A 15,403-nucleotide genomic window follows, 5' to 3' on the forward strand; every position below is an offset into this window, starting at 1 on the left:
TCTAGAAAGAGTCTGTGGTTGTCATCCATACTCCGCTAGATGACTAGATCAACAACAACATCGAGGTCTCTCACCATTTTATTTCACCACACATCAACTATCTACCCATGTTATACCCAACAATTTTGTAGATAACATATATGATGGTTTTTATGCATAAGAAACATTCCTATGTGCTCATACAAACCCTAATGCTTGGATCTAGGTTTCTCTATTGAACATGCTTTGATTCCAAGACTTACAAACCCTAATCTAGCATACAAATAACAAGAGCAACATATAGAATCAGATCTAGATGTTTAACTCTTCAAATATTGGCTTAGATCTTCTTCTCTTCTTCTCTTGAGCTTAGAGTCACAAATGTAACTCCTCTAATGGCTTACAAACACCACAAGCAAGAAGGAAACTATATGAGAGAGGTGGGAGGATGCTAAATTCGGCCCTAGGGTTTCCTTGGAAACAAGTGGTCGAATTTGGGAGCTAGGGGTCCCTATTTATACTACTGGATGCTAGGGTTTCAGTCTAAACCCTAATGGACAGCTTATTGACCAAGCAACCCATGGAACCTTCTGGATTAAGGCTTATAGACGAAATTTTGATGGATCCCCATCACAATTTCGTTCTCCCTTTGACCCAATAGGTTTCCCAGCCCATATATTCAACTATCAAACATTTAACAGTTTATACCCCCTTTATTTAATTAATCTCTTTTAGTCACCAAATTAATTCTCAATTAATTTATGACTAATACTAATTAAATAATATGATTTCTCCTTTAATATATTATTCTTATAATATATTAACAAATCATAAAATCCTCTCTCTCTCTCTCTCTCCATAAATTACCTTGTCAAGTTGCTCTGATGAAGGCAACCCAAAAGGACCATGCACAACTGGGTCAAATACATACCAAATATAGTTACGAGCTTAGAAACTATTCCAATAGTCTCCCACTTGGATAAGTCTAGTAACTATATCTCACATATTTCTTCAGAATCCGATTAGCAATCGTAGCTCTTATACTTTGCTGTCAACTCTGATCAACTTGTCCTTTAGATAAGGGATCGTATAATCCTCTGTTCTGGATATCATGCTGACAATGCTTATTGTCCAACACTTGTTCCTTGATTTACGATTTGTTTGACATAGAATTTAGTTGAACACGTCAACTTCATTCTGACCAGGCCCGACACATAAGTCAAACCAAATCATCAAGTGGCCAAGATATCACTTTTATTCTCATAGAATAAAAGGAACAGATCAACTTCGACTCATATGCATCTATTATTCACTAATTGAATCATGCACAATAATGCGTTTTATAACATCAAGTTACTGATGTGTTTGCACATCATCAATGCATAACCAACCAGCAAACAACAACCATATCTCTAAGTTTTAAGACTATATGATATTATCGCTTTGCGATCACATATGGTAAAACACGACGAAGTGATACCAGCAAATATGGGTTTACTCCAATGCTCAAATCATATTCATAAGCACTCATGAACTTTGCAGCAAACCTTTGCTATGCCCAAAACCTTTTAGACAATCTACAAAAAATTCATGACAATCTTCATTCATATTTACTTCCAAAATATGACTGACTGTGGACTGTTTGAATAATCCTATCATTCAGGAAGTCAAAACACGAAAAATTGAAACAATAGATAAATAACCAACATAAGATAGTAGATTTACTCATAAATAACACAATTTTATTTATTCATCAAATGTCAAGAACAAACTATCTATTACATGTTCCCTATCTAATCCAAACTTATATCATCCTTCAGCCCAATGCTCCTAGCGTACTGCAAGTGTTTGACCCTACTCAGTCCCTTCGTAAGGGTATCTGCTGGGTTTTCTTCTGATGATACCCTCTTCACAACGAGGAGTCCCTATTCTACCTAATGTCTGATAAAATGGTATTTTCTGTCGATATGTCGAGATCTACCATGATCTCTTGGCTCCTTGGTTAAGGCAACCGCTCCTTCATTATCACAGAAAATTTCCATCGGCTGCTTTATGGATGGCACAACTCCAAGGTCTCCAATGAAGTTCTTCAACCATATAGCCTCCTTCGACGCTTCGCTCGCCACAATGTACTCTGATTCGCATGTTGAATCAGCTACGGTCTCCTGCTTGGAACTTTTCCAAGTCACTGCTCCTCCATTTAGGGTAAAGACCCAGCCCGACTGCGTTTGAAAATTATCCCGATCCGTCTGAAAACTAGCGTCACTGTACCCTCGTACCCTTAAGTCATCACTCCCACTGAGGACTAGAAACCATTCCTTGGTCCTTCGCAGGTACTTAAGAATATTCTTAACTGATATCCAATGCGCTCTACCAGGGTTCCCCTGATATCTGCTGACCATGCTCAAAGCGAAGGTCACATCAGGGCGAGTACAAGTCATAGCGTACATGATAGAGCCTACTACGGAAGCGTAAGGTACTCGGCTCATATCAACTATCTCTGCCTCTATACTCGGGCTCTGAGTCTTACTCAACTTGGTATTGCTTTGGATTGGCAACTCCCCTTTCTTGGAATTTTCCATACTAAAACGCTTTAGTACCTTATCCAAGTATGTATCCTGACTGAGTCATATCGGTCTCTTTTCTCTGTTTCTTACTATCCTTATTCCTAGAATATAAGCAGCCTCTCTGAGGTCCTTCATAGCGAAACATTTCCCAAGCCAGGACTTGACCTCCTGCAAGGTTGGAACATCGTTTCCTATGAGCAGTATGTCATCGACATACAATACGAGGAAGCTCACTATACTCCCACTGGCTTTGACATACACACAAGATTCATCTTCACTTCGCAGAAAGCCAAACTCTTTAACCTTCTCGTCAAAAAAAAGATTCCATCTATGAGATGCTTGTTTCAATCCATAAATGGATTTCTCAAGCTTGCATACTCTATTTGGATGCTTCGCATCGACAAAACCCTCTGGCTGATTCATGTAAACATCTTCAGCCAACTTTCCATTAAGGAAAGCGGTTTTCACGTCCGTCTGCCATATTTCATAATCATGAAACGAAGCTATTGAAAGCATTACCCTAATAGACTTTATCTTCGCATCTGGTGAGAAGGTCTCATCATAGTCAACTCTGACAGTTTGAGTAAAGCCCTTCGCAACCAATCGCACTTTATAAGTATGCACTTTACCATCCATGTCCATCTTCTTCTTGAAGATCCACTTGCACCCGACTGTCTTACGACCCGGTACATTATCAACCAAATTCCAAACTTGGTTGTCGTACATGGACTGAATCTCGCTGTCCATTGCCTCTTTCCATTTCGCAGACTCCGGGCCTGCCATGGCTTCCTTGTAGCTGCCAGGTTCGTCCAAATTTACTAGTGTACTATTGCTAATAAACGTATCCCCTTCAGTAGTAATATGAAAACCATAAAACTGGGGTGGAACACTAGCCCTAGTGGAACGTCGAAGAGGTAAGGACTCGTCAATAGGTTCAACAAGAGTTTCCTCCTCAAGTTGATTGCCAGTGTCAGAGGTTCCTTCATCGCTTTGATCTTGAATATCTTCAAGCTCAATTTGCCTCCCACCGTCTTCTTGGCTAATCAATTCCCTTTCTCGGAAAACTCCTCTTCTAGCAACGAATACAACATTGTCATTCGGTCTATAGAAAAGATAGCCAAAAGACTTCTGCAGATAGCCGATGAAATAACACTTCTCACTATGAGGTTTGAGCTTGTCGTGAGTCTCTCGTCTTACGAAAGCCTCGCAACCCCAAACCTTAATATGTGCCAAAGAGGGAGCCTTCCCTGTCCACATCTCGTGAGGAGTCTTGGAAACCTTCTTAGTGGTAACTAAGTTAAGGATATGGGCGGTAGTCTTTAAGGCATACCCCCAGAAAGCTATTGGTAACGAAGTCTGACTCATCATAGAACGAACCATGTCCAAGAAGGTCCGATTACGTCTCTTAGCCACACCATTCAATTGTGGTGTCCTCGGAGGTGTCAATTGCGAAACAATTCTGCATTCTTTTAGATAGTCGTGAAACTCAAGACTTAGGTACTCTCCTCCTCGGTCTGACCGAAGCATCTTGATTTTCCTGCCAGCTGATTCTCTACTTCATTCTTAAACTCTTTGAACTTTTTAAAGGTTTCCGACTTTTGCTTGATTAGGTAGATATATCCATATATGCTATAATCATCTGTAAAAGTCATGTAGAAGCGGCAAGCATCCCTTGTGGTGGATCTAAAGGGCCCACACACATCGGTGTGTATGAGATCCAATAAACCCTCACCCCTTTCACAAGTGCCAGTAAAGGGTGACGTGGTCATCTTCCCAAGTAAACAAGATTCACACGTATCATCATCCCTAAGGTCGAATGACTCCAACACTCCATCCTTTTAGAGTTGGGCTATGCGTTTCTTGTTGACATGGCCAAGGCGACAATGCCACAAGCATGCTTTGTCTAGACTAGTAGACGAATCAATATTCAAAACATTATTTCCTAAATTATCAACAACCATCACAGATTCATAAATCCCATTACAAGTTAATGCATTGAAATAAGAGACACCATTCAAATAAACGTTAATAGAACCATTACTATTATCAAAAGAAATATTTGAAACCTTGTCTAAACAACCCATGAAATGAAATAATATTTCTTGCCATATCTGGCGAATAACAACAATTGTCTAAATCTATCCCTAACCCATTACTCAACACTAAAGAATAAATACCGAATTTGGTCACAAGCGACAATCTTCTGTTCCCCATTATCAGGTTCATCTTTCCATGTTCCACCTCCCTACTTCTTTTTAGGCCCTGCATATCAGAACAAATGTGGTAACCACACCCTGTATCAAGAACCCATGAAGTAGCAAATGATGAGTTATTAGATTTAATAGAATACATACCTGCAAAGGTGGGCTTAATCTTCCCATCTCTTATGTCTTGCAGATATTATGGGCAACTTCGCTTCCAGTGGCCCTTTTGATGGCAATAGAAGCACTCTGCTTCTTTGGGATCAGAAGAGGGTTTAGCAGGGCCGACTTTGGTCCTACTTGAGGACGAACCATCTCGGGGCTTCCCCTTTTGGTGGCACTTACATGGAGCCTTCCTCTTTTTACCCTTTCCTTGACCTATTGCCATCACAGGAGTGGCCACAGCAGGGGATGGTGCAACGGATTTGTCTTTGAGGTTGCTCTTAGCAGTCCTCAAGAGTCCTTGGAGCTTGCTCAAGAAGACCTCCTCTTTGTTTATGTGGTAGGTCATCCTAAACTGGTTGTAGTAGGAGGGCAAAGAGTGGAGGATTATGTCGATAGCCAAATCCTCATCAAACTTAACATTAAGTTTGAGAAGACGATCAACATACCTCTTCATTTTTTGTAAATGAGAGGTTAGGGATTCTCCACTCCCCATCTTAGCGGTGATCATGTTAGTAATGATCTCATAGCGCTCTTGCCTCGCGCTCTGGTGATACCTATCTAGCAAATCCTGATGCATTTCATATAGATACATGTCCTCATAGGACTTTTGGAGTTCGAGGTTCATGGTGGCCATCATGATGTAGTGAAATTTCGTAGCATCACACTCGTGGGCCTCAAAGGCGGCCAACTCTTCAGGAGTAGCAACATTTGGGATGATCTTTTCAAGCTTTTCATCGAGGACATATTATTTGTCCTCGTAGCGTGTGATCATGCGAATATACCTTATCCACTCGTTGAAGTTTGACCCATAAAATGTCACTTTCTGACACAGGTTCATCAACGAGAATGACCCAGAAGCGTTGTTGTTGTTGTCTGCAGACATCTGAAAAAAGAAAGGAACAAAGTTTGATTAGAAATGAATCCCTAATTAAACACCCAAATGAGAAATTAGGGCTAGGATCCAACAACATTATTTACAACTTAGAAAGGGATGTCGTACTCTAAAAGTAAATAATTTGAAGGTAACTGAATGACAATTCACTAATTCTCACCATGAAAAACGAAAAAGCAATTTAGGTTCTAAACGTATAGAAAACTCCTAGATCTTTGAAATTCATTGAACTTTTCAATGGCATGTTTAAATCTCGATATGCATTTCAAATTTGCGACTGGGATACCGAGGATCACAAACAAATTGTGAATAACCATGCGAATCAACATGGTGCACTCAATGTCTCTATCACCTAATCAATGTGCCGGTAAACCACACACGCTCCATTGATCTATGACAAACATCGAGTCACCGTTCGCTACCAATGTCATCCCCAAATTGATGTGCCGGTTAACCACATGCGCTCCACCAACGTTTGACAAGGGTACGAAGTGTAATTCCATGGGTTAGCATCATTTTCACATTTTACCCTAAAGTAACTAAGATTGGGAATTTGTGAAACATGTAGTTACTTTGTATCTTACATTATACTTTTAATGAGGAGAGGGTTACCCTATCCTACCCATTCGGCTAACGACCCTCCACCAGTCAAGCAAGCGGTAGGTGTGAATGTACACCCATTAAGCGCCATTTTATAGGCAGCAACCTTATACCCACCTTATAGACCGGCTTCGTGAATGAGGCCTACTAACGGTAAGACTAGCAATTTAAGTTATATATATATATATATATATATATATATATATATATATATATATATAAATTAATTAAGCTTGTAATAATATATAATAGTATAGGGTTGAATTTTAAACTTGTAAAATTCTAAGGGTTTGAAATTTAAATTATTCAAAATTAAACTTTTAATCAGAAAATTCAAATTTCAAAACTTAAGGACAAGTTTTGAAAATTTCAAAACAAAAGGGATCAAATAACAAATAATTTAAATTAAGCAATTAATTTCATAATTATCTATATTTGACCTAATCTTATTTTAGTCATTAGATAATTACCAAATAATTTTAAATAATCCATATTTATAATATAAACAACCAATATTTAAAAGATTTGAAATTATCTATTGTTTTGGCAAGGATAATCATTTAATTAAGATAAAATTCGGATTTTAACTTCAAAAAACGATTTAGGTGTCAAATCCAAGTCAAAACAACAACTAAATCTCGAAACACCCTCTGTCTGACGCACAAACTCGCCGAGTAGGGCCAACTTGCCGAGTCCAGATACTGACACGCCGAGTTGAGTCGGGCAGAGGCAAAAAACTCGATTATTAGCAAACAATACAGTTAAGCATCACATACAACTGAAACCAATCAAGGCTCTGATACCACATATGGTTTTTATGCATAAGAAACATTCCTATGTGCTCATACAAACCCTAATGCTTGGATCTAGGTTTCTCTATTGAACATGCTTTGATTCCAAGACTTACAAACCCTAATCTAGCATACAAATAACAAGAGCAACATATAGAATCAGATCTAGATGTTTACCTCTTCAAATATTGGCTTAGATCTTCTTCTCTTGAGCTTAGAGTCACAAATGTAACTCCTCTAATGGCTTACAAATACCACAAGCAAGAAGGAAACTATATAAGAGAGGTAGGAGGATGCTAAATTCGGCCCTAGAGTTTCCTTGGAAGCAAGTGGTCGAATTTGGGAGCTAGGGGTCCCTATTTATACTGCTGGATGCTAGGGTTTCAATCTAAACCCTAATGGACAGCTTATTGACCAAGCAGCCCATGGAACCTTCTAGATTAAGGCTTATGGACGAAATTTTGATGGATCCCCATCACAATTTCGTTCTCCCTTTGACCCATTAGGTTTCCCAACCCATATATTCAACTATCAAACATTTAACAGTTTATACCCCCTTTATTTAATTAATCTCTTTTAGTCACCAAATTAATTCTCAATTAATTTATGACTAATACTAATTAAATAATATAATTTCTCCTTTAATATATTATTCTTATAATATATTAACAAATCATAAAATCCTCTCTCTCTCTCTCTCCATAGATTACCTTGTCAAGTTGCTCTGATGAAGGCAGCCCAAAAAGACCATGCACAACTGGGTCAAATACATACCAAATATAGTTACGAGCTTAGACACTATTCCAACAATATGTATATATATATATATATATATATATACATACATACATACTTATACAACATTAAAACCTGTATAATATATCCATTCAATACTTATTCCAGATAACAAATAATATATAAACGCATAGCATGTATTTTATAGAGAATAATTCAAATCTATGTGTTAGAAGAAATCAACTACACACTCACTTGATAAGAAGATTGTTAGACAGCACTACGACTCTTATAGTAGTATTCTTAGATAAAACTGGGATATCTTCACACACCAGGCTTCTCTCGGGCAGAGCTTCGGCTCGAATACTCTTTTCTTCTCGGGATCTTCGGAGCTTCGGGTGTCGGGATGATATCGGGGCATCGTGTCACACCCCCGTACCAGATGGCAGAAACGTCCGGAGGCAGGTGACTTCATTGTGCAGTATCATAACAATTGAATATAAATGAAACAGAGTAATCCAAACATCATACATTGAGATAACAAACTTACATGGTTTACATATTGTATTTGTTCTTCGAGTTACACAAAAGGTACATAAGTAGAAACCTTCAAACTACAGCTAAATAGACCTGCATTCGCGTCCCTTGTTACCTGCTTACTAGATCCTATAGAATACAAGTTGTTTTGAAAAGCGTCAACTAAAAAGTTGGTGAGTTTATAAGCATTTTGTATAAAATCATTTACACTTGTTTAGAATTGTTCTTATTGTACTTTCAGAAAATCCTATATTTTCTATGAAATCGTTTGAAGTCTTGCTTTGAAAATCATGGGTATATACGTGCATGTCAATACTTTGGTTCATCCTTATAAGGAGTGATCTTTGAAAAGTAGTATAGTTTGTAAAGTCGAGTTGTTTTCGAGAATAGTTCTTTTGAATAGTAATAACCAACTGATTCAGAAAAACCCCTATATCCAAAAAGAAAATAAAGTTGTAAATCTTGTTTTTCTTATCGGGTATAATTGAGTGTGTGCGTTCTAGTTTATCATTACCGAAATCGTATAAAATCGTTTTCCTCCGGAAAATCCTATATTTTATTTTATAAAATGTTCGTAAGTTCTATTTCCAATTGTGTATATTTGCATGTGTGTGAGAGTTAGTTTATCGTTTTCAAAATTGTATACAAACGTTCTCCATAAAGTCCTACGTTTTCTGATTTGTAAAATAGTAGTAATAAGACTCTAATACTTGTTAGGTGAAAGAAATCAATCATGGCAATCGTGGAATTCTACGCAAAGAACAGGGGAGGGTCAACACAACAAATGCGGACCATCACTACCATGCATAGGACAATCAACACAATATTCCAAAATTTATTTATGAGGTTTTCCTTGCATAAATTTCTAGTTAATATAACATATTCTAGTGAGTCATTATAACCATACTAATCATTACGAAAGCCTGTTTTGGTGTTTCTCAGGCGCCCTCGGTTTGATAAAGACATTTGTCACCCTAGAATGGCCGGTCTAGCTGTAGCGAACAACGAAGGTGCGGGGTGTCAATCTCGTGTAGATCTATACACAAATTTCCGCTCTCCCTCTAGGAGACTCTGGCTATAAATCCTTACAGGACTTTAGCTGTACACTAATATTTTTATATTTAGGTACTTTTGAGATTTGTCTGACTAGAATATTGACAACCTTTTGAGCAATCCTTCGGGATTCATTATTTGGTAGATAAATAATGATATTAGTGCTCACAAAATAGAAATATCGTTCTTGTTCCATATCTTTATTTGTACTTGTTAATTGGGTACTTCGTGTTCGTTCCATTTCGTTTATTGAGAAATAAGTCATTTTGAATGTTTATCAAAATGACTCAACATTACGGAATTTTGGCAAAAATGGTCTTTCCTTTCTATAAATAGTCGGCTCAGACCGATATTAGTCAAAAGAAAAGTGTCAAGTTATAACTTGTGTAATTTCATGACTGTGGGTTATGACACACATTTTCTATTTTATGACATAAAGATCATTACTTATGTCCCTGAAGGTTTTATGACAGTAGTTTATGACATGCAAATACTTTTGTCATGAAAACTTTGTTTCGTATATTCTTCTTGATAAAATTATTTATATTAAATACTTATAAATAATCTCAACTAGTTAGTTAGTCTGGTAAAAAGTCATGAGCATGAAATAATATTCCAAGATAACCTTTATATTTATGTTTGACCAACAGTGATTCCAAAATATTATTATTTCCATAATTTAATCACTTCCCAAAATATTTTATCTAACAACTTGTTTAAGTGAAGCTTGAAGCAATTCCTTATAGTTGTTGTTATAACGACCAAAACTTTCAACCAATTTAAAACATTTTATTTCATTCAAAAACCATTAAGTTCATATATCTTGTTTTCAAAACAGTTTAAACATCAGAGTATCCCCCAGAACCATATCACATAGATCATAAAACATGAGGAGCGGTACGATCACGCCTTCGCCTTGCCACGATCTCCAGAAGCACCTGAAACAATAAACCACAACTGTAAGCCCGAAAGCTTAGTGAGTTCCCCCAAAGTACCCATACACACATAAACATACGCATACAACAAAGAACAACGTACTATGGGTCCAATCAACCTTCCGGTTGGAATACCGCTGGCCCTCAACCATCGGGTTGGAATGCCTACATACTACGAGCCCAATCATCCTACCGGGATGGAATACTCTCGGCCCACAACCATCGGGTTGGAATGCCCATACACCTATACATACAACAATAACTACTATGGGTCCAATCATCTCACAAGATGGAATACCCTAGGCCCCTCAACCATCGGATTGGAATGCCAACATAATATGAGTCCAATCATCCTACCGGCATGGAATACTCCTGGCCCACAACCATCGGGTTGGAATGCCCCACTTCCTATACATACAGTAACTACTACTACTATGGGTCCAATCATCCCTCAGGATGGAATACCCCAGGCCCCTTAACCATCGGGTTGGAATGCCAACCTACTATGAGTCCAATCATCCTAACCGGATGGAATACTCCTGGCCCACAACCATCGGGTTGGAATTCCCCACACTAGCAAACATGCACACATAACAGGCAACCACATAACACTCTACAAAACCAACATACTAGGGCCCTATCATCCTACTGAGATGTAATACCCTCTGCTACTGCTCAACATACATAACCCGCAGGTAACCTCCTACCAGCGTACATAAGGCAAGACCAACTACAGGTCTATAAATAACCACTACCCAACTACCAGGGCGCTGATCCAACAGAACTTTCCATCACTTAACTATCCATTCCTCTAGGATACTAAGCTAACAAGGCATATCCTCATATCATTATCCTATCTACCAGGATACTAGCAAGCATATCATCACATAACATAACAAGCTCTAAACAACAATTCAAAGGGCCGACCTTAGTGCCTTAGACCCTTGAGTACAGTGAGGATAACTCACCTGAAATGAAGAACCAAACCACAAAAGCACACACCCGAAGCACTATTCCAAATTCCAACACTTATGACCATTGACATAAATAACCAAATACCATAACACCCTTGAAGGTCAAAGTCAAAGTCCAGGCCAAAGTCAAACTTCCTGACTGATTCTACTCGCCGAGTCAACCTGTCAACTCGTCGAGTCCTTATACTTTTAAAACTCTTAGAACACGACTCAACTTGCTGAGTCACCCCAAGACTCGTCGAGTCCAACAATCTCCGAGTCCCATGCTGCTCAACTCACAAAGTCACCCCTTGACTCACTGATTCAAGGCTTAACCAGAAGAGGTTAGGGTTCCGCGACCAGACTCGCTGAGTCCAAGGAAATCTTCAACAGACTCGCTGAGTTGTTCTTCCAACTCGCCAAGTCCATGCTTATGTTCATATAACTTGTCGAATACACCCATGTGACTCGCCGAGTCTCTCCAGCTCTCAATCCATACAAAGGCTTTTCGAGCCATGCAGGGGCTCAAATCCATAGATCCACTCTTTTACAGTCTAACCCTCACATAAAGTGGCAAACTTTACGTGAAGCCGAGGAGCTAAAGGCCCAAAACACTCTAGGGCTAGGGTTAAGGACTAGAGGGCTTCACCAACAACTCTTAGACAGGAGATTTATGAAATTTTGGACCATCACAAGCCTAGATCTGAAGTAGCAACCTCAGATCTAAGCCTGAAACTCGAAATAGCTCTCAATCATACCAAAAATGCCCCAAATCTCAAATGATAATAGATCTAGATATAAAAGAGCTCAAACAAAAGATTATTACCTCCAATATAAGCTCCAACTGAAGTAGAGCCCGGATCTACACCACTCCTTTGTAGCAAGCCTCTTGATCTTCAAGCCCCTTTCCAAGATTTTCTCCTCCAAAGCTCTATTCTCTTTATTAATGGAGGCTCGCTCGATTCTAGGGTTTCTGGATCTCAAAAGGGTAGCAAAGAGGCTGAGGGTGGGTTATAATGTGCTTTATATAGGGCACAACCCCCGAGATTAGGGTTTTCTCTCTTCAGCACCAACTCATCGAGTCCAAGCCGCCGACTCGCCGAGTTGGCCACTTAAACCCATGACAGAATCCCGCTCCGACTCGGTGAGTAAGCATGCCTACTCGTAGAGTCACTTTCCTTAATTTACACTTTAAGTCCTTCAATAGCACCTCTGGAATTTGGGGTCTTACAGTTGTTATGAAAATTCGTGACCTATACTTGGTAAATACTAGTTCTTGTTTCCAAATATTTTTTGGGAAAAATAATCCAAACTCTTGAGACTAAACTAAAATCTCGAGTTTTTGGACTCCTTATAAGGGGTTTCCTACTTAAGTCCATGTAAGAAGCCATTCATACACAGTTAGCAAAAAGATCATGATTTACACAAGACTTTGACTTGTACTCTCCCTCCAAAAACAATAAAAACTTAGAAAAAAGTGGGGGTATGAAGCTCACCTTGGTTAACTTGCTGGGTTATTTGAAGAGATGATGAGGAGTTTCCAAGTTTCAACACTTGAAAGATTCTTTGCACCTTAGAAGATTCTAAGAAAATATTTATGTGTAAATATAATGAAATCTTAGGAATAATGTGAAGAGTCACTGGTAAAAGAGGATGAATACTTACAAAAATTCTGGGAATTTTCCTTGAAGGAAGGAGACTTGGAGCTTGAAGGAGTTGAGAGGATTCTTAGGAGTCTTCTGAATGTGAAAGTGAGGAATGGAATAGGGGAAAGAAGGAGTTCACGTATTCTAAGGGGGGAGGATAAAAGGTAACTTGACACTTGCATGGAGGACTGGTGTACAAGGCTTATATCCATGGGTATTTTTGTGTTTAACTGGGATTTGCTTGGGAAATGAGGAATGCGCATCACATCATAAAGTCAAACCCCTTTATCCTCTCAAAATCTCCTTAAAAATCTTGGGTATTATTTTATATAATTATGTTTAAAACAATTAATTTTGGCATAAAATGGGGGTTTAAGGGGTCTAAGATATGAAAAATATGAGTTTGGTATGATTCCCGACGTCAAAATGCCTTAAAATGATAAAAAGGTTCGAAAATGATAAAAATCCGGAGTGGATTCATGCTCCTGCGAGGGTCCGAAGTGGTTAGGAAGGGTTCCAGAGTCACCTAGCGAGATCTGGAGTCAATATGAGAGGTCCGGAGCACTTTCTTGGATTTCCGAAGTCAAGCGCGAGATCAGGGGCGAAGCCAGCTGTCCGGACCGAAGGCGCGGAGTCGGTTGGAGAATCCGAAGCTGCCTCAAGCAAGATCTTCCGGAACCACTTCTTCTGGGCGTGCGAGATTGTGTGAAGCTAAACATGGGCATTCCAGATTCCATCAGAAGCTCCGAAATAGGGATGGGTTCCAGACCAAGAGGGTCCTTTTGGGGTTTCCTCTTCCAGTTTTGAGTTGTTTTCGACTGAGGAAGGTACTTAGATAGATTTGAGATACGTGGAGAAATTTGGGAGAGATGTCACATACTTGGAGCGATCTGGGAGAGATTTCACATACCTGGAGAGATTTGGGAGAGATTTCACATACTTGTAGAGATTTAGGAGAGATTTCACATACTTGGAGATATTTGGGAGAGATTCAATATACCTGGAGCGATTTCGCATACTTGGAGAGATTTGCATTCTAACACTACGTGGCTCCTTAGGAACTCATATTGTACACTTAAGTGTGTTAGAACAAGTCTCACAATAGTCCTTGCTTACTTGAGGATGAAATTTCCTAGCCAAAAAGGCTAGTTGTGACACTTCGGGGGTGCTTCAAGAGGGCTAGAGAGGGTGTAGAGAGTGAGAGAGTAAGTGAATTAGCAACCATGGCCGGCTGCCCTTCGGTTTCTATTTATAGGGTCGAATTTCTGGATTCACGTCGTGAATCTCAAATGTTCACGTTGTGAGTTCAGTTGCCATCAGGTGCTTCATCGAAACTTGGGTCTGTCAGGCTTTGGAAGACGTCCATCACCTGTTCACATCGTGAATACCCTGTGCACATCGTGAACTCTGACAGTGGTGGAAGTTCGTTCCCCAAACTTCAGAAATTCATAGCTTTCGCATACGAGCTCCGTTTTCAACGTTCTTTATATGCATGTGTAGGTGAGATTATGCTCTACAACTCTCGTTTAGACTCTGTCGGCTAATATTGACTTTATTTTTAATATTATATTTTTAGTAGGTTGGGACAGGAAAACTTCGTTAGAAATTCATAACTTATTCATCTGACGTCCGTTTTTGTCTGTCTTTTTACCGTTGGACTACTATCGACGAGATCTTCGATTTTCGTTTAGATTGTTTCGGCTAGAAATCAATCCATCTCATAATCGAACTTTGGACTGCATACTGCTAAGTCAAAACTTAGAAAAATCATAACTTCCTCATATGAAGTCAGATTTAGGTGTTCTTTTTATGCATGCTCTCCGTTTAACGAACTCTATGACTTTCATTTAGATCACTAAGGCTAAAAATCGCTCTATCATAAATTCACTATTTACATCACACAGTGTCGTACCGGTTCTGTCACGAAACTTCGATATGTCATAACTTCTTCGTTATAACTCGGATTTCGACATTCTTTATATTTTCGTCCTCGTCACGACTACTACAACTTCCTTCATACATATCAGGCTTATCTAATATTTCATTTTAACTCTTATTTTATCCTCAATTCATTTAAATCACAACAATTAAGCATAAAACACATAATACTCAAATAATACATTTCTATTATTTCAAAATGAGTTACAAAGGTTAACCTAGACTATTACATCAACATTAATGCCTAACCTAAAAACACGGTGTGACAACCGTCAATTTTTGGCCATGTCAAAGTCAACTAAAGTCAACAAGTCAAACCGGTCAACTCATCTAACCCTTGTATGTTAGGGTTTCCATTATGATTCTTATTGTACTACTCGCAATCTTAAAATAAAATCACTTAGAGTTTTC

The sequence above is a fragment of the Lactuca serriola genome, chromosome 2, assembly GCF_051521515.1.
Source record: "Lactuca serriola cultivar US96UC23 chromosome 2, Lser_US96UC23_V15, whole genome shotgun sequence".
NCBI classification, from domain to species: domain Eukaryota; kingdom Viridiplantae; phylum Streptophyta; class Magnoliopsida; order Asterales; family Asteraceae; genus Lactuca; species Lactuca serriola.